Source organism: Hemiscyllium ocellatum, chromosome 21 (assembly GCF_020745735.1).
Source record: "Hemiscyllium ocellatum isolate sHemOce1 chromosome 21, sHemOce1.pat.X.cur, whole genome shotgun sequence".
NCBI classification, from domain to species: Eukaryota; Metazoa; Chordata; class Chondrichthyes; order Orectolobiformes; family Hemiscylliidae; genus Hemiscyllium; species Hemiscyllium ocellatum.
Genome location: NC_083421.1, coordinates 45,820,196 through 45,839,490, shown reverse-complemented (window position 1 = coordinate 45,839,490; position 19,295 = coordinate 45,820,196). Strand labels below are relative to the sequence as shown.

At 42.5% G+C, this 19,295-nt stretch overlaps 1 protein-coding gene across 2 annotated transcripts in view; it reads left to right on the top strand.

Annotated features, from left to right (window-relative positions):
* scai (suppressor of cancer cell invasion) overlaps positions 1-19,295 on the top strand; it is a 181,238-nt gene that overhangs the window by 71,240 nt on the left and 90,703 nt on the right. The window lies entirely within an intron of this gene.

The following is a 19,295-nucleotide window of genomic DNA, read 5'->3' as shown; positions in this document are numbered from 1 at the left end:
TCTTTCACAATTTTCCTGTGATTTACTATATGTCATATGTTTGTGCTCCATTAATGGATATCTCAGTTGGATTCTTTCTAAAAGCTGTTCAAAAAGCTCAGATCGTTTTCACCTTTATTGTTCTAATGAAAGCATTACTTTTGTAAATTGGTGTTTTATTCTATCTGTCAAATAATTTGTACAAGAGATCCAGGACGAAAATGCTCTTTGAGAAAACGTTTTGAAGTCTGGAGGGTGAACTCAGTGGGCTGTTTTGATTATCCTATTAAGAAAATATTAAATTATTTTATTCAAGAAATAATATGTTGTGAATCTGTGGAGTGAACATGCTAATCTTTTCCTGGGAACTGTGATATTATTCTGAAAGGTGCAGCGTGTGAGCTCTAATGATGTGGTGTTAGTATATGAGCTGCAAATCATTTGTTGAAGTAGAAGCTGCAAATGCTTCAGAGGGGCTGTAAATCAGGAGTTACAGCTCTGTTGGTGACAATTGGCACTGTGCTCATTGTGTTCACCACTGTCTAAATGTGCAAAAAGTTTGATCTACTCAGAAGAAAATGCTATTGTAAATTGTGTTTTATGGGAAAGGAAAGATGGTTTAAAGTTGTCAAAAAGTGATATTCAAAAAGCAAATGAAAATTAATTTTGCAAATGTTAATTATTATGAATGAACATTTTTTAAGGAAAAAAGTATTTAGTTTTCAATTTTAAAGGAGCTTCCAATGTCTTGTGCCTTAAAATGAAGAATTCAAATCCTAAATAAAGAACTAAATTCATGACGTTACGTTGTAATAATGCAATACTCTGAATCAGAGTCTGATGTTAACATCTGAGTCCAGATTCCCACTATGCATTGCGGGAATTCCCACTATGCATTGACTCCCACTATGCATTCCTACTATCAAGCAGTTTCAGTAATACCTTGTGCTAAAAGATCCCATAGCATGTGCAATCTAAAGCATGCTTAATTATTTCAGTGGTCCTGAATTTGAAATATGTTCGGTGGGGATTCCAAATGATAGAAATGTCGTTTTGCTGCAATTACCTTTTCTGATACAATGTCTTTTATCTTTGGTATCTTTTGGGGGTAATTCAGGAGGCATAGCAAAAACTAATTCAATGGAAGAAACAACATACTAAGAGGAAGATGAGGCAATCATGACCGACAAAGGAAGTCAAGGACAGCATAAAAGCAAAATAAAAAGAAGTAATTAATGGATGGTAGAACACAAAGTATCTCCAAGCAATAGAGAGATCTTTGGGTTCTTGTTCACAGATCCCTGAAGGCACCTGGACAGGTTAATACGTTTGATAAGCATATGGGACACTTTTCTTTATCAGTCATGGCATTGACCCTAACAGTAGGTTATGTTGGAGCTTTACAAAACTTTGATTAGACTACAGTTGAAATACTGCCTTCAGTTCTGGTCTCCCTTCATCAGCTACCTGATGAAGGAGCAGCGCTCCAAAAGCTAGTACTTCCAAATAAACCTGTTGGACTATAACCTGGTGTTGTGTGATTTTTAACTGTTGTAGGAAAGATATTGGTAAACTTGAAAGGGTTCAGAAAATCTGTTAGGGTTGTTCTGGTTGGAGGTCCTGAGCTGTAGGGAGAGGCTGAATAAGTGGAAACTTGCTTTCACTGGAGCATTGGAGGCTGAGGAATGATCTTCTAGAGGTTTATAAAATCATGAGGGGCATGGGCAGGGTGAATAGCCAAAATCTTTTCCGGAGGTGGGGGTGTTCAAAATTATAGGGTATATGTTTAAGGTGAGGGGAAAGATTTAAAAGGGACCTGAGGGGCAACATTTTCATGCACAGGGTAGATGCCAGAGGAAGTGTTGGAGGTGGATATGATTAAATGGCATCTGGATGAGTATATGAATAGGAAGGGTTTAGAGTGATACTGACTAAATGCTGGCAAAAAAGATCAGTTTAGGGTAGCTGGTTGGCATGAATGAGTTCGACCAAAAAATCTGTTTCCGTGTTGTATAACCCTATGACTCTGTGACTTGATGTCAGTCTGTTGTGACTGATCAGAATTTATTAACAAATTGCGTGACATGACTGACTGACTGATTTGACTTTCTGTGTTCTAACCTTCTGGCTTGCAGTGTTTGACCTCTTTTACTGTGCTTGGAATTGGTAGGTGCAAACTTATTGCTGTGTTACTATGATCCTAGTGTAATGTAAGTGGCATCCAGGGTGTAAAATAAGTAAATTACTAATTGTTACATGCAATTAAATCATGAAAGACATTGCTTTCTAGATTCCCATCACCCTCTGGGTGAAGTTTTACTTTCCTCAAACCTGCTCTCAACCTTCTACCTTTCACCTTAAAATAGCTGCTTTCTGTCCACTCAGTTCAGACCCCACATAATCTAAGGTAATCAAGTCCACTCTCACCCTTGCCTACTATTTTGAAAAAAAATTCAACCTGAGCTTATTCAGCCTCTTTTTCACAGCTAAAGTGTTCTATCCCAGGCAATATCATGGTGAATCTCTTTTGCAATCCATTTGCTGCAATCATGTCCTTCCTGGAATGTGGTGACCAGAACTACACACAGTATTTCTGCTGTGGTCTAACCAGAGTTTTATGTAAAACTCTAACATAATCTCCCTACTATTATGGTTTATGCCATGATCGATAAAGGCAATTGTTTCATATGCTTAACTCTCCTATTAACCTGTCCTGCTGCCTTCAGAAATCCATCAGCAAGCACTCCAAGGTCCCTGTATTTCTTGGTTTCCTATGTCCTGCCAGCCATTAAATATTCTCTTGTCTTGTTACTTCTTCCAAAGTGCATGACCTTACCTTTACCAGGACTAAAATCCAGCTGCCACTGATCTACCCATCTGACCAATCTGTCAATACCTTCTTGTATTAACGATGAACAATAGTAACCCCAGCACTGATTCCTGTAGTATTGCAGTGAGCACAAGCATCCAGTCGTACAAGCAGCCTCTACCATCACCCTCTGTCTCCAACCACAAAGCCGATTTTGGATCCAACTTGCTAAATTGCTGTAGATTCCATGTACGTTTAAGGCGCACTCTGTAGGCATGAGCCACATGCACTCCACAACCACAAACATTGGTATCCAACATTTTAGGAACCTTTGTGGCACATCCCTGATCAAATTACAATTTGCTTCTCTATGTCAGTGCTGCTCTTTAGACTGTACAAGCAACTGTCATTGTAATGCTACAGCAAGGATACTTTATGCTTAGGGGTGCACATTCAGCTCATGGACAACTTGTGACTCTGGCTTACTGTCATTGACTCAGTGAGTAAGCAGTATCTGGATACTGATAGCATCGTTATGGTTCTGTTCGCCGAGCTGGAAATTTGTGTTGCAGACGTTTCGTCCCCATGTCTAGGTGACATCCTCAGTACTTGAGAGCCTCCTGTGAAGCACTTCTGTGATGTTTCCTCCGGCATTTATAGCGGTTTGTCTCTGCCACTTCCGGTTGTCCGTTCCAGCTGTCCGCTGCAGTGGCCGGTATATCGGGTCCAGGTCGATGTGTTTGTTGATAGAATCTGCGGATGAGTGCCATGCCTCTAGGAATTCCCTGGCTGTTCTCTGTTTGGCTTGTCCTATAATAGTAGTGTTCTCCCAGTCAAACTCATATTGCTTGCCATCTGCGTGTGTGGCTACTAAGGATAGCTGGTCGTGTCGTTTTGTGGCTAGTTGGTGTTCATGGATACGGATTGTTAGCTGTCTTCCTGTTTGTCCTATGTAGTGTTTTGTGCAGTCCTTGCATGGGATTTTGTACACTACATTGGTTTTGCTCATGCTGGGTATCGGGTCCTTTGTCCTGGTGAGTTGTTGTCTGAGAGTGGCTGTTGGTTTGTGTGCTGTTCTGAGCCCTAGTGGTCATGGTAGTCTGGCTGTCAGTTCAGAAATGTTCTTGATGTATGGTAACATGGCTAGTCCTTTGGGTTGTGGCATGTCCTCATTCCGTTGTCTTTCCCTTTGGCATCTGTTGATGAAATTGCGGAGTTATCCGTTTTTGGCAAATACATTGTTGAGGTTTTCTTCTTCCTCTTTGCAGTTCTGGTGTCCTGCAGTGTGTTGTGGCCCTTTTGATGCAATTTCTTTTGGTTGCAACCACCCCAACACACACACAACTCTAATGAATACAATCCCAGGATCTTCAGCCACTCATAGTATGTTCAGCCTACCATTCCAGGCATCATCCATGTGAATCTCCGCTGGATACGCTCCACTGCCAATATATCCTTCCTGAGGTGTGGGGCCCAAAATTGGACACTGTATTCTAATTGGGACCTAACTAGGGCTTTATAAAGTCTCAGAAGCACATCGCTGCTTTTATATTCCAAACCTCTTGAGGTTATATAAGATGACAATATTACATTTGCTTTCTTAATCACCGATTCAACCTGCATGTTGAACTTTAGAGAACCCTGGACTAGCACTCCTAAATCCCTTTGTACTTTGGTTTTATGAATTTTCTCACCGTTTAGAAAATAGTCCATCCTGTTTTTTTTCAAAAGTGCAAGACCTCTCATTTGCTCATATCGAAATTCATCAGCCATTTCCTGGACCACTCTCCTAAACTGTCTAAATCTTTCTGCAGCCTCCCCACCACCTCAATATCACCTGCCTGTCCACTTAACTTTGTATCATGGGCAAAATTTACCAGAATCCCCACAGTTCCTTCATCCAGATCATTGATATATAAAGTGAACAGTTGCAGCCTCAACACTGACCCCTGTGGGACACCACTTGTCACCAGCTGCCATTCTGAAAAAGAACCTTTTATTCCAGCTCTCTGCCTTCTGCCAGACAGCCAATCCTCAATCCATGCCAGTAGCTCACTTCGAAGACCATGGCCCTCCCTTTAATCAGCAGCCTCCCGTGAGGCACCTTATCAATCATATCCTTGATGTAGTTGCTATTTGCTTTGTAATTAATATTTTCACCATGACTTATCTGTTAATTCAGGATTAGTTTGTGTTGAGTTTGGTTTGATTATTAAAGTAAAATCTTCTTCATTAGTTTTTCTTTCGGGGTTGTTTGGTAAATTTGGTACTTCTTTTTATTTGTTGACCTCTATGGGGATCATAATTCAGTGGCTGAAAAATATTATACTTTATGATTTTAAGGACACTAAATATTAAATAGTAATTTGATTCATGCAGTTCATTCTCAGAATATGCAAATTTAGCTTCAGTGTATCTGATAATTATAGTTCAAGTGGAGGTGAAATCTATAGGTAACTACATTGAACCTGAAGCAATCTCAGATTTGAGAATAAATAAGCTACTTTTGAAGCCATGTAAAGTAATTTAAGTTTGTATGGAATATAGTTGTCACAATAGCTATTAAAAGGATGAAAATGATTTATAACTAAACATTCATTTGACATAGTTTATAATTTTTCTGTAATGTCAATGAAAGCCAGAAAATGTTACTTAGTTACCTAGACTCAGAATAAATTACATTAAAATACAGACATAAATCAAAGTTTGAATTTTCAGTTTTTGAACTAATAATATGGGTTTTCTTTGTGTCTGGAGTTAATAATTACGTGATGTCTTTTTGGTGATTTACCTGTGGAGATTTCTTTTAACAGATAAGTGAGGGAGAGTTTATTTTTAAATTTAATGAGGTTTTCAGCAGTTTTGTGAAGTCCTTGGATGAAAATGCTGTATAGTCCGCTGCTACTGAGAAAGGGAGGGATATAGTGAAACTCGATTACCTTAGAGTGAGGAATTAACATTAGCCCTAGCCAGAAGTTTTGGAATTAAAGTTGAGTATGTTTAATCTCAGGTTTTTAATACTTCCAGGAAGAAGCTATTTGCGGTCCCAGTTTGTAAGTTAAAGTCACAAGAGACTTAAACCTACAGGGATGTTAAAGATGGGCTTTTTTTTTGTGAGAACTGTATGAGTGATTTTTTTTAAGTACTGTACAAAAATTGTTCCTTGACTTCTCAATTTAAAAATGAGTGTTTTGGGATTAATGCATTTAATAAATTGGTTTATTTTGTCCTCACTTAATTGTTAATAAATATCTGTTTTACCATTCAAGAAATTGAGAGCTTATGTTTCAGCATGAGACCACTTTGCAAAAACCAAAGCACGATCTATCAAGCAAAGTTCAGGCCTGGGAGATGACTTGTCCAGTATTAACATCAACTGGGATCATAGCATGTTGTCAGTCGTCAGAAAAAATTAGCTTTTTTTTTTAAAGACAACAAGCTAGAATGAATGGATCCTTTTCCAGTTTCTCCACTATAGTGGCATGAGGCAAAATAGAAATGCATGAAAATGGCTGGAAGATGATGTGATGGGTGAATTCATCATAAAGGCATCCTTGTCTGCTGTGAAATGCAAGGCCATTGAGGCTGATAAGCTATCGTCAAAAAGGATTTTGTTTCATTCCATGGCCCATTAATTTCCCATCTTTTCAGACAGTAATATTGCTCGCATGATCTACGCAATGATAGATTGCGGCAATAATTTTTTTAAAATTAAGAAACTAGGTCACTTACATTATTTGCAGTATTAGTCAATTAAGTTGCTTTCTTTTAATAATGGCAATACAATATAACAAGACATAGTTGATTCTTCTCTGTACATAAACTTGAACTGAGCAATTTGTTTCCAAAGCTATTTGGACATTAACATCTATAGACATCTTCTATTTTGGTCATAATTCTGGATCTTTAAACATAATGAGGCTCATTACAAGATGTTTGTACCTTCTTCATATGTATAACAATGAAAATAGACTGTTCTGAGTTAAAGATCTAAATATTGCAAGTCAATGTCAAATATTGGAAAAAGAGTGGTATGTTGAGCTGTAACCTGACTGGATTATCAAATGGTGAAGTTTCTTAGTTTCCTTTTCAAGTTTCCACAAGTAGGTCAACAAGGTGAAGTATCACTGCTGCATGCTCTCATTTGACCCTTACTGGCTGTTGTAGAAAATTATAAACCAATGCCTTGAGTAAAATCTTTTACACAAGAATGGTGCTAGAGACTCCTGATGAGGCAAAGACTGTTACAAGTTTCCTTCGGAAAAAATGTGTAGTATTTTACAATCTTGATTGGTCAGTGAGTTGCATTTCTTGAACTGCAATTGCTTATTTGTTTAATTATAGAGGAATGAATTAAAATAATCCAGTATGGTGCAGCCCACACCAAGAATAATAAAAGGTATATTTGTAGACTTTTAAACAATGCCATTCCTTTTGTGGATGGATATCACATTTGAGATTTGTCACTACTGTGGTGACATTGCAAAAAGGAGCAAAATTGCTTCTAATTGTTTTCTCCAGTGAAATCTTGAATGGTGCTGTGGATTAGATTACTTAGTGTGGAAACAGACCCTTCGGCCCAACAAGTCCACACCGACCCTCCGAAGAGCAACCCACCCAGACCCATTCCCCTACATTTACCCCTTCACCTAACACTACGGGCAATTTAGCATGGCCAGTTCACCTAACCTGCACATTTTTGGACTGTGGGAGGAAACTAAGGTACCTGGAGGAAATTTAAGCAGACACTGGGAGAATGTGCAAACTCCACACAGACAGTCCCCCGAGACTGGAATTGAACCCGGGTCTCTGGCGCTGTGAGGCAGCAGTGCTAACCACTGTGCCACTGTGAGCTCTTGAAACATTTATTTTTTTTCAGAAATGGCTATGGAGTGAATTTTCCTAGTCCCTGTGGACAATGGTGAGTCTGTTTGGAAAATAGGGCAAGATCATAAAAATGACTTGGGATAAAGTCTGATTTTCCACTCCAGTTTTGAATGGTGAGAATTTAATCTCATCAGTGCTAATTTCTGTCCTGCTTTATATGCAGTTTCATAATCAACTTTACAGTGGTGAGAAACTAAGTGTGACTGTTCCTGACATGAATGGTAGAGTGGATATCTGGCAGCTGCAGCTGTCTGTTTATGCCTCCTGGTCTTCACCTTGGCCAGCCATCTCTAACATCTCAGCCTGTTCATGGAGGTTGGCATTGGTTGCGCACCAGCCTCACCACATCTCCGATTCATTTAAAATAAAATTCTCCGCTTCAGTACTGTTATACGCCACTGACGATTTTTTGGAGTACACTGACACTTCTCATTGCCATGTGCTGCTGTTGGGCCACTTTGTGCACAGAGACTGGAAACCATCTCATGGTATGGAGCAGGATGCATCTCTGGAGCCTTTAGCTTTCTCTCTCATTTTGTGCTCACTAGGATGTTCAGAGCATCAGTGGTAACATGCTAATTGTACACCTACAGTATGTTCCAGCAGCCTACGTGGTACAAACATTGCATATACTTCAGACTTTAAGAAATGATCGTTTTAGCAATGCGTGTAGTCCTCAGCCAAGTCAATGGGGACTCCCTTCAGGCCAGATTCAACCAGTCTGGTGACTAATGGCAAGCCAGTCACAGAGTTGTACAGAGATCAATGGGGGATTTGGTCAGTTGGGTCCTTCCAAGTTATCTGATATGCGGTGGGGTGGCGGGGGATGTGGAAGGAGGGCCGGGGGGGTGAAGTAGTGAGTCCAGGAGAATTGTTCAGTGAGAGTCTAAGGGTTTTATGAGGGGACACTGCTGTGGTGGAGATACTGGGGGTATCGATTGTGGGAATTGCAGGCAGTGAGTTGGGTTGCCAAGGGGATAATAATAGTGAAGGGAACGCAACACAACAGAGCGTGGAAGGATAAGGAGTGTTGCAGGAGTTGGAGATTACTGATGGTCATCACCATCCTGGTTTCATTGGATGAACAGTGCATGAGTAAGCTGTATGTTTGGGACTCATTGGGCAAAGTAGGGAAGTGAGCTATTAAACAAGTAAGTTGTGTGGGATCATAAGGAAGATCAAATCCAGTGGGTTGACAAAGGAATGTGAAGGGTTTTTTTCTGGGGAGGGTTACCTGGACTGAGAAATCGACCCCGTGACTTATTCAGTGAAACATTAACTATTTTGCTGTCCACCCTTATCCAAATTGAGTGCTCAATTGAAGTGGAAAATGGTTGCCACCACACTCGTGTGAGCAGAGTAAGTTGTTATTCTTCTGTTTTCCATGTACCAAAACCAATGGCATGTGAGCTGTCAAGATTCATCTTAGTTGCCATCGGTCTCTCAATCACATTCAAAGTTCTATAGCCTACACAAGGTGCAGGACATGCTTGCTTCATATCTTGGACGGTATAATGTCAACACAATGCAATGTTGTGTTTCTTGGGTACTGTCTGGGTTGGAGTAGGTGACACTCACGTGCACCAAAGGCTTGAGCAACAGTGCTTGAATCAGGGCAATTATGTGTCGTAACTATGTAGAGGCATCCCACTGGCATCTGTGTCCCACGTGGACTATAAGACCATAAGACATAGGAATGGAAATAAGGCCATTCGGCCCATTGAGTCCACTCCACCGTTTAATCATGGCTGATGGGCATTTCAACTCCACTTACCCGCATTCTCCCCGTAGCCCTTAATTCCTTGTGACATCAAGAATTTATCAATCTCTGCTTTGAAGACATTGAGCATCCCTGCCTCCACTGCACTCCACGGCAATGAATTCCACAGGCCCACAACTCTCTGGCTGAAGAAATATGTCCGCATTTCTGTTCTGAATTGACCCCCTCTAATTTTAAGGCTGTGCCCACGGGTCCTCGTCTCCTTGCCTAACGAAACAATTTCTTAACGTCCACCCTTTCCAAGCCGTGTATTATCTTGTAAGTTTCTATTATATCTCCACTTAACCTTCAGAACTCCAATGAGTACAATCCCAGGATCCTCAGCCATTCCTCATATGTTAGATCTATGATTACAGGGATTATCCATGTGAATCTCCGCTGAACACGCTCCAGTGCCAGTATATCCCTCCTGAGGTGTGGGGCCCAAAACTGGACACAGTACTCCAAATGCGGCCTAACCAGAGCTTTATAAAACCTCAGTAGCACATTGCTGCTTTTATATTCTAACCCTCTTGAGATAAATGACAACATTGCATTCGCTTTCTTAATCACGGATTCAACCTGCATGTTTACCTTTAGAGAATCCTTAACTAGCACTCCCAGATCCCTTTGTACATAGAACATAGAACATAGAAGGATACAGCGCAGTACAGGCCCTTCGGCCCTCGATGTTGCGCCGACCGAATCCTACCTAACCTATACTAGCCCAATAACTTCCAAATGCCTATCCAATGCCCGCTTAAATGACCATAAAGAAGGAGAGTTCACCACTGATACGGGCAGGGCATTCCATGAACTCACAACCCGCTGTGTGAAGAATCTACCCCTAACATCTGTCCTATACCTACCACCCCTTAATTTAAAGCTATGTCCCCTAGTAACACCTGACTCCATTAGCGGTAAAAGGTTCTTAGTATCTACCCTATCTAAACCCCTAATCATCTTATACACTTCTATCAGATCTCCCCTAAACCTTCTCTTCTCCAATGAGAACAGCCCCAAGTGCCTCAGCCTTTCCTCATAAGATTTTCCTACCATTCCAGGCAACATCCTGGTAAACCTCCTCTGCACTCGTTCTAAAGCTTCCACATCCTTCCTATAGTATGGCGACCAAAACTGCACACAATACTCCAGATGAGGCCGCACCAGAGTCTTATACAACTGCAACATGACCTCAGGACTCCGGAACTCAATTCCTCTGCCAATAAAGCCCAGTACACCATATGCCTTCCTCACAGCACTATTTACCTGGGTGGCAACTTTCAGAGATCTGTGTACATAGACACCAAGATCCCTGTACTTTGGTTTTATGAATTTTCTCACCATTTAGAAAGTAGTTCATGCTTGTATTCTTTTGTCCAAAATGCAAGACCTCGCACTTGCTCACATTAAACTTCATCAGCCATTTCCCGGCCCACTCTCCCAAACTGTCTAGATCCTTCTGCAGCCTCCCTACTTCCTCAGTACTGCGTGCCTGTCCTTCTATCTTTGTATCATCGGCAAACTTCGCTAGAATGCCCCCAGTTCCTCCATCCAGATCATTAATATATAATGTGAACAGCTGCGGCCCCAACACCGAACCCTGTGGGACACCGCTTGTCACCGGCTGCTATTCCGAAAAAGAACCACTTACTCCAACCCTCTGCATTCTGTCAGACACTGGATTAGTGGTGCTTGAAGAGCACAGCAGTTCAGGCAGCATCCAAAGTGCAGCGAAATTGATGTTTCGGGCAAAAGCCCTTCATCAGGAATAAAGGCAGTGAGCCTGAAGCGTGGAGAGATAAGCTAGAAGAGGGTGGGGGTGGGGAGAAAGTAGCATAGAGTACAATGGGTGAGTGGGGGAGGGGATGAAGGTGATAGGTCAGGGAGGAGAGGGTGGAGTGGATAGGTGGAAAAGGAGCTAGGCAGGTAGGACAAGTCCGGACAAGTCATGGGGACAGTGCTGAGCTGGAAGTTTGGAACTAGGGTGAGGCCTTCGCTATTTCCTCAGCCACCTCCCTCAGAACTCGAGAATGTAGCCCATTGGGGCCAGGAGATTTGTCAATTTTAAGACCTTTTTAGCTTTTCTAGCACTATGTCTTTTGTAATGGCAGCCATACTCAACTCCAGCCCCCTGACTCCCTTTAATTGTTGGGATATTACTTATGTCTTCCACTGTGAAGACTGACACAAAGTACTTAAGTTCTCCAGTTATTTCCTTATCTTCCATCACCAGTCTTCCAGCATCAGTGTGAAGTGGCCCAATGTCCACTTTTACCTGTCATTTGTTTCTTATATATTGAAAGAAACTTTTACTATCATTTCTAATATTACTGGTTAGCCTGCCTTCATATTTGATCCTCTCCTTCCTTATTTCTCTCTTTATTATCCTCTGTTTGTTTTTGTAGCCTTCCCAATCTTCTGATTTCCCAGTGCTCTTGGCCACTTTATAGGATCTCCTCTTTATCTTTGATGCACTTCCTGACTTCCTTTGTCAGCCATGGCTGTCTAATCCCTCCCCGGATAATCTTTCTTTTCTTGGGGATGAACCTCTGTACTGTGTCCTCAATTATGCCCACAAACTCCTGCCATTTTTGCTCTACTGTCTTCCCTGCTAGGCTCTGCTTCCAGTCGATTTTCATCAGATCCTCTCTCATGCCCTCATAATTACCTTTGTTTAACTGTAACACCATTACATTTGATTTTGCTTTCTCTCTTTCAAACTGCAGACTGAACTCTACCATATTATGATCGCTGCTTCCTAAGTGTTCCCTTGCTTTAAGATCTTTTATAAAGTCTGGTTCATAGTACTTGGTCCAAAATAGCCTGCTCCCTTGTGGGCTCCATGACAAGCTGCTCCAAAAAACCATCCTGTAAGCATTCCAAGAATTCCCTTTCTTTGGATCCACTGGCAACATTATTTACCCAGTCCACCTGCATATTGAAGTCCCCCATGATCACCGTGACCTTGCCTTTCTGACATGCCTTTTCTATTTCCCGTTGTGCCTCTGGTCCTGACCACTGTTAGGAGATCTGTACATAACTCCCATTTTGGTTTTTTTGCCTTTGTGGTTCCTCCATTCCACCCACACAGACTCCACATCATCCGACCCTATGTCTTGTCATTCAGTGCCATAGATTTAATTTTGTTCTTATTTAACAAGGCCACCCCGCCCCCCTCTGCCCACTTCCCTGTCTTTTCGATAAGTTGTAAATCCTTGAATGTTTAACAGCCAGTCCTGAACCCCCTGCAGCCATGTCTCTGTGATGCCTACCACATCATAATCATTCACGATGATCTGTGCCATTAGTTCATCTACTTTGTTATGAATGCTATGAGCATTCAGGTAAAGTGCCTTAATGCTAACATATCTTAGAGATATTGGAAGTCACAAGATGCCCTAAGTTATCCTTCCTTTTTGTTGCATTCCTAATCTGCCTAAAGGTTAAATCCATCTACACACATGCTATCCTCCTGTTTATCTTTCCATTTAACTCCATACTCCCTCTCGCTTTCTCTTTCGCTTCCTTCACACCCCCCCCCCGCCTCCAACTCAGAAGTTTAAAGTCCTACTGACTACCCTATTTATCCTCTTCGCTAGAACATTGGTACCAGATCGGTTCAGGTGGAGACCGTCCCAGCGGTACAGCCCCCTCCCCCCCCCCCCCCCCCCCCCTCACCGGTTCCAAAACTGATGCCAATGCCCCATGAAATGGAATCCTTCTTTCCCACACCAATTCCTTAGCCACGTGTTTACTTCCCTAATTGTCTTATCCCTATGCCAATTGGCACGTGGCTCGGGCAGTAATTCGGAGATTATGACCCTTGAGGACCTGTACTTCAATTTCCTTCCTAGTGCTTGAAAATCCCCAAACAGGTCCTCCACCCTAGCTTTGCCTATGTTGTTAGTCCCAACGTGGACCACAACAACCGGATCCTCCAGCTCCAATATCCTTTCAAGCCGGTCGGAGATGTCCCGCACTCTGGCACCGGGCAGACTACACATCATGTGAGTCTCCCGATCCGGCTTGTATAGGATACTATCTGTCCCCCTAATTATAGAATCCCCTATATCAACTACTTGTCTTTTTGCTCCCCCCTCTTGAATGGCCTTCTGCACCGTGGTACCATGGTCAGCTGGCTCATCCTGTCCAGAGCCCTTTTCCTCATCCGTATAGGGAGCAAGAATGTGGGCGGCATGGTGGCACAGTGGTTAGCACTGCTGCCTCACAGCGCCTGAGACCCGGGTTTAATTCCCGACTCAGGCGACTGACTGTGTGGAGTTTGCACGTTCTCCCCGTGTCTGCATGGGTTTCCTCCGGGTGCTCCGGTTTCCTCCCACAATCCAAAGATGTGCGGGTCAGGTGAATTGGCCATGCTAAATTGCCCGTAGTGTTAGGTAATGTAGGGGTATGGGTGGGTTGCGCTTCGGCGGGTCGGTGTGGACTTGTTGGGCCGAAGGGCCTGTTTCCACACTGTAAGTAATCTAATCTAAAAAAAATCTCATACCTGTTGGACAAGGTCAAGGACTGAGGCTCCTGCACTCCTGAACTCAAGTTCCCCCTGCCTGCCTCACTTACAGTCACAGTCTGATGTCCCTGATCACTAACTGAATGTGAATTACTTAATCTTCCAGGTGTGACTGCCTCCTGAAACAAAGCGTCCAGGTAACTCTTCCCCCTCCTGGATGTGCCGCAGTGTGTGAAGCTCAGATTCCAGATCATCAACTCTGAGCCGGAGTTCTTCCGGCAACCAACACTTGCTGCAGATGTGGTCACTGCCATCAGCCAGCTCCCACATTATACAGCTACAGCACATCATCTGCCCAGCCATCTCTGCTTAGTTAATTACTTTATTACTTTGTGTAGGTTTGAGTTAAAATACTTTCTGATACCTCTCTGCTATAGTCTTTTTCTAAAAACCAATTAATAGATAAACCATAAAAAGTAAACTTTTAACTATTCACCGATAAAGAAATAGAAAACCCTTACCTTAACAAACCAGAATCCTGTTTTTGGTTAGTGGGGTGGGAGTCACAACACGTGTCTCGGGTTCAGCCACTGCCCAGTTATATTACTGACAGTCCCCTGGTCATCGCTCCCGCTCTTCCTATTTATTAACTAGGTTAGAGGAGGAGGGCGGGTGGGAGACACTACAGTAGTAGAGTCTCGGGTTTAGCCGCCTTGCTGATATATATGGTCACTGCTTTCCTTCCCGGCTGCCCCTCCAGTCCACGTCACTTCCTCCGCTGCTGCCACTCCTTCTCCGCTGCTGCTCGCACTTAAAATGGCCGTTGGTGTCGAAGGGTAAGTATTTATACTCACTGCTTACCTTCCCGGCAACCCCTCTGGTCCCCATCACTTCCTCCGCTGCTCCTGCTCCTTCTGTGAAAGAGAAAAACACTGCTGCCCGCTACCAGTAAGTAATTTTAATAAAAACTGCCTAACCTTATCTGCAGTCTTCCGAGTTCGTCCTACCTCCGCTGCTGCTCACGCTTAAAATCTGAACATGCTATTCAAATGCTTGCCAACCAAAGACACCCACATCCCATGAGAGAATTAAAAAATTATTTCTGTGTACTTCAATTGCCTAATAATCACACTACTGAAAAACTGCCTTGTTTTTGATATTGCCCAAATAAGTACATTGTAAAATTGTGTCCAAATAGATTCAGGCACAGAAACCAGCTGTGGTTGTCTCTGTGGCCGTTTCTCTGACCACTGTACTAAGAATAGCTACATGAATAAATGAGAAATGCATGCATCCAAAAGTACAGGACCATTATCAACCATCAGCAGATATGGAGCTACCTCCTGCTGTAGAACTTCCAGCCACAGGCGCCCTCATGATTTGACAAAGATGTAGAAGATCCACAGTCGATCATCTTCCTTGGAATGTCATTCTGATGAGTGAGGAATTTTGGCCCCATACTTTGTCCAGAATTGGCAGTAGGTTAGACAGCATGGCATGATGTTCTATCTGCAATGCAACATCTGCCAGTGGGGCCAGTGAGGGCCATAGGATGCCCCCTCCACATCTGGTTTCCATTTGGACTGGTTCTGGGGGCCTATTCCAGGATTCTGCAGACAGAGAGGGTGTTGCTTGATCCTTGAAATCTCTGCTGTAGACAGCTGGAGGATATGTATCCCTGAGAATTATAATATTGTGCCGAAACAGATGGACCAGCACCTGCAGCATCCTACATGCAGAAGCATGACTTTATAAACATGGACAGGGCTTCTGTGACCCTTTGTCAATGGAAAGGAATTACACAAAAGTATTTTTCACTGACTCTGTGAATGTTTGACTGTCCCTCCCTCTGTCACTGTTTCACATGCTATCGCAGCTCTGTCTAATTGTTTGCCTCTTTAGCAGTTTGTGTGTATCTTTCTTTCTCTGTCATGCTTTCTGTGTCTCACTGTCTGTCTCTCTGTGTGTCTACCTCGGGGGGGCAACTTTGTCATACAGAGAATGGTATGTGTATAAAATGAACTGCCAGAGGAAGTGATGGAGGCTGGTACAACTGCAGCATTTAAAAGGCATCTGAATGGGTGTATGAATAGGTGGGCTTTAGAGGGATATGGGCCCAAGTGCTGGCAAATGGGACTAGATTAGCTTAAGATATCTGGTCAGCATGGACAAGTTGGACCGAAGGGTATGTTTCCGTATTGTACATCTCTATGACTCTCGCTCTTGCTGTCTCTGTGTCCTCTCTCTGTGTCTGACTGTCTGTCTGTCTGTGTCTCTCGTTCTGCATGTGTGCGTTCGTTCTTAGTCTTGTTCTTTCTAGCTGTCTCTCTGTCTCTGTCTCTGTGTCTTGCTCTCTGTTTTTGAGTGTCTCCATCCCTTCTCTGTCAGTGTGAGTCTTTGTCTCTCTGTCTGTGTGTTTGGGTGTCTGTCTCTCCCCTTGTCCATCTGCCTTTTTGTGTGTGTGTCCCTTTCTGTGTGTCTCTGTCTATTTGCAGTTTTGAGTGTGTCTCCATCTCTTTCTCTGCTGTGCTCTGTCTTACTGTCTGCTCTAGTGCTCTCCTGACACTTGTCAATGTGAGTGTGTCTCTCTCTCTCTCTCTCTCTCTCTCTCTCTCTCTCTGTTTCCCTTTCTTACACTCACTGTCTCATGCTTCTCCTCTCACCATTTCTTGCATGCATTCTCTCAGTTGCTCTCTCTCTTGCCCTCCGCCTCCCTTCCCCCGTGCTCTCTTCTGCTCCCTCTCTCCCACCCATCCACAGTCTCTCTCTTTCCCCTTCTCCATGGCCTTCCTGTGTCTCTCACTCCTTCTCACTACTGAAATGAAAGATAGAAAAAGAGAAGCGAAGTGAAGGGATAAGAAGACACTGGCAATTGGCACTTGAGAGATTGCAGAAGTCTTTCATATGCATGTAAATAGCTAAAGGAGGATTAGGTATGATTGTGACCTGCCTCTTGTTCCAAACTGTGGTGGAGATTGTGATATCTGTGTTTGCACAGAGAACTAAAAATGATTTCATGACATTGACTGGTGTAATGTAGAATTTCAAAATTTGTCAATGACACAATGCATTATCAATACTGTGAACTATGAGAAATGAATTTGATCATGTGCGAAATTATAAGAGATCTGGTACAAGAATTTCCCCTTGGTACAAGAATTTCAAAGCAGTGGACACCTATTTATGGTTGGCAAAAAAAAATTGACATAAGGAAAAGAATAGTCTGTAGTGAGTGGTTCACATCTCAAGGCCACTGCCTGACTCTAGTGTAGGCACATTCAAACATGGTTTTCAAATGGAATTGGATAATTGGTTGAAAGGAAAAAATGTGCTTGGATGCAGGGAAAGCACAAGGATATGGGAACAGTTGAGTTGCTCTTGCAGAGACCCAGCACAGATATCATTGACTGAATAGTCTGTTTCTGTACTGTTCTATGACTCTAACAAAGACAAATTTATTTTAGGATTAAAGAGATTTTCATAGTCCTTTGGAAAAAAGGTCAAATTGGAAATTTAATAGTGTTTGAACTTTGTATTTTGTCACTGCTTTTCCTTTGTAAGAAACATCGCATGTATTTCCACAAAGTTCACATTTCAAACCTATGTGTTAAACTTGCAGCTACCGTGAAAATGTCAAATACTCAGACATTACCTTCGTTATTCTGGCATTTTACCTATTATTAGTGTGCAGTTATTTTGAACTGTGTGTTAAATTTGATTTGCGTTTCAGTCACAATTTGTATGATTACTTTGAAGTCTCAAACGTTGTTGGCTTGATTAATAAGTAGATGAGGAGAGCAATTTACTGCGGATACAAACTGTTAAACATCTCTAAAATTTTGGACCTGGAACAACAGATGTTAATTGATCAGTATTGTGTTTAGCATTGAATGCCAGTGAGACAGGCTGAAGTGTTTATTATTGTAAGAATTTTAAATCTATAGTCGCCCACAAGAACCAGCTCCTTCGTAAGACCACCCATAGGCATAGCCTTTGGTTTAGCAAAATTAATCTGATCCCCTGAAAAAGTGCCAAACATGTGAATGCATTGTATCAGGTCAGGCACTGATTTGTCAAAAAAATTAGGACATAGTCTGCATAAAATGAGATTGTATGTAATTTTGACCCCACTTCTGGAACTGATATTTGGGATGCCTACGAATGGCATCCGCCAGTGGTTCAATCACCAACGTAAAAAGCAATGGTGAAAGGGGACAGCCCTGCTGGCTGCCCCTAAAAATATTAAAATTGCTTGATCGTACCCTGTTGGTAATGACTGCTGCGAGAGGTACACCGTAGAGAACCTTTACTCATCTTAATAAGATTCGCCCAAACCAAACCACTCTAAAGTATAGTAAAGTACAGCCACTCAACTCTGTCAAATGCCTTCTCTACACCTAAAGAAATCACCAATCCTAGTATTGACTGCTGTGGGCATCCTGGAATTACGTTAAGCAGCCTCCTAACGTTATTGGAGGATCTGCAACCCTTTAGAAAGCCCTCTGATCCTCTTTAATAACAGAAGGTAACACAGTCTCCAGCCTTAACACAAGAGCCTTAGAGAGGATTTTAAAGTCCACGTTTAAGAGCAAGATGGGCCTGTATGAAGCACAGTCTTCCGGGTCATTCCCTATTTTAAGGATAAGTGAAATATTGGCCTCTGTCAGAGATGGTGGGAGACAGTCTTGATTGAATGAATCATTAAACATATTCAGTATCGGGCCTGACAGTATACTTATAAATTCCTTATAGAATTCATGTGAAGTCCATCAGGACGGGCGCCTTTCCACTCTGAAGCTGCCTCACAGCTTCCTGCACTTCTTGCTCTGATAATGGGGCATTGAGAAAGGACTGTTGTTCGGGAGTCACACCAGGGAGCTTCAGATCTCTAAAAAAGATTCCATTTTGGTCTGCCCCTCCTCAATCCTCAGATTGGTATAGCTTAGAGTAAAATCTCTGGAACGCCACATTAATCTTTTTAGAATCACATGTTAGGTTCCCAGACCCTTCTCTAATCGCTGTAACGGTTTGTGGGCACTCCTCTTTCTGGCAAGGTATGGTAAGTATTTGCCTGGCTTGTCACTATGCTCATATAACCTTTGCTTTGCAAAAGCCAGCTCCTTCTTTGCTGTCTGCATGAGCACGGAATTTAGTGTAGACCGCAATGCCATAATCCTCTGTAGTTTGACCGACAAGGGTCTGTCAAAGTAGCCTTCTCGGCTGCCTTCAACCGTGCTTCAAGGAGACGTTGCTGCTCACCCTTCTGCTTCCTACTGAATATGAAATAACTAATCCCCTAGCATAGGCTTTGGCAATTTCCCATAGAATGGATGTGCACTCAACCTAGCCTATGTTGATGTCTCGGAGCGCCCGAAATTCCCTAGAGAAAT